Raw genomic sequence first — 2,097 nt, 5'->3', positions numbered from 1 at the left:
TCAGGTGATTCCAATGTGTAGCAAACTTTGGGGTCCAAGGAAGCAGAATTTTAAAGGAATTAATGGCAGATATACAGACGAAGGATAAGGAAGGAAAAGAACATGACTACCTTATCTAGAAAACACAGGCCCAAATATTTGAATACGGTGCCTTTTGAAATGGAGAATGACCTTGCATTAAGAATATGATGCACATGTGTATACCCCCACACACCAGTGAGTGATAAATAAATGCCTGTTTGTAATTCTACGAGAATCTATTGACTGGGCACATATTTGATAGTAAGTTAAAAAGCTACAAGGAATATAAAAGGTATCGACTGATAAATCAATAAATGAATGATTTAGAATAAATGAACTTGGGGCACCTGGGTGGCTCAATAGGTTAAAGCCTCTGCCTTTGGCTCGGGTCATGATCTCAGGGCTCTGGGATCAAGCCCCACATCTGGCTCTCTGATCAGCAAGGAGCCTGCTTCCTCCTCTCTCTCTGCCTGCCTCTGCCTACTTGGGATCTCTGTCAAATAAATAAATAAATCTTAAAAAAAAAAAAAGAATAAATGACCTTGCACACTTTATTAGCTCAAAAAGTAGCAGCAGCCTTTAAGATCAACTAATAGTGTGACACTGCTGTGCTCTTCCTGCGAAGAAATCTCCTTGAAAGGACCTTGAAAGCTCCTTTGAGCACAACTGCAATCAATAGATTGATTTCCAAAAATAAGCAGGGGTGCCACTGGTTTTCAGAGAATATGGGGAGGAAACAGGAAGAGGAATTGCACCCATAGAACATGCTTGTCCTCTTTGGGAACTATCTTGAGGTCTATCTCTCCTCTCTACAAGGAAAGTCAGGAGGCATTATACACACTTAGACCAAGTAAAACCATTCACAGTCTTTTTTTTTTTTAAATTAATATTTTATTTATGTTCATTTGACAGAAAGAGACCGCGAGAGAGAGCACAAGCAGGGGGAGCAGCAAAAGGGAGAGGGAGACACAGGCTCTCCACTGAGCATGGAGCCCGATGGGGCTCTATCCCAGAACTCTGGGATCATGACCTGAGCCAAATGCAGATGTTTAACAACTGGGCCACCCAGGCGCCCCAAACCAATCACAATCTTATCTGAAGGTACAGCAGAAAAATAAATTTGACAAAGTCATGGAGAAGAAACAGCTGAAACCCAAATCACATACAAAAACCTCATACCATAGGTTACCAACCTAGTTTTGCAAGTTGGTTTATGGTCTTCAGAGTTAGTGATCTACCCAACAAAGGCTGACCTGCAATGAGAGAAACAAGCTCTGACTCCACCCCCGTGTTAGCCTACACTGATACATCTGCTTTCCTTCTCAGTCTCTGGTTATGTAGATACCAATGTCCCTATGCCCTGTCTAAAGGAACCTCCCTTTGGTTGCTTCTTGGACCACATAAACAACACTTACTCACCCAGGAAAATATTTGACTGCTCCTAGAATCCTTTTGGGTCTCATGGGGTCCCATGAAGTTTCCTCAGGACTTTCTTTCTACACCCAGTGAAACATTCTGCGGCAGAACTATCTACCCCTCAGGTCTCAGAGGGGAAGCAGGGAACAGGTTCCTGCTCCTCTTCGAATCTATTTTTCATTCAGTCAGCTACTTCTGTTGGCAGCTTCCATCTATCTGCTGCTCTAGGTGATCTCACATATCATGGGTGGAAGCACCACTAAGGGCAAGCTCTGCCTCACTTGCTCACCGGACAACCAGTCCTTGTGATAAAGATGCGAATGCTGGAGAAGTAAGTCAGTATCACTGATGACTGGGCATCAAGCATACTTGAATTCACATATTTTCTAGACCCAAAATTTCTTCCTTTCAGGGTCTTTTTCTTAACTCTATCCTGGATTTCCACTCACTACCTCCCTTGGGATCAGCTGTTTAACCCTTTATGTAATGCCATAGTGCTACTACCACAGAGAACAAGTTAATTTGTACTTTCAGTTCTTGCTTTACCCCTTTTATATGATGAACACTGGCATGGTGTCCTAAGCAAACATGGTCAGGTCCTTCGTTGATGACAGTCATAATGCTAGTTTATTTTTTTCCATGTTATAGTCTACATAATTT

Source organism: Neovison vison, chromosome 6 (assembly GCF_020171115.1).
Source record: "Neovison vison isolate M4711 chromosome 6, ASM_NN_V1, whole genome shotgun sequence".
Classification (NCBI taxonomy): Eukaryota; Metazoa; Chordata; class Mammalia; order Carnivora; family Mustelidae; genus Neogale; species Neogale vison.
Note: the sequence above shows the minus strand (reverse complement) of the source record.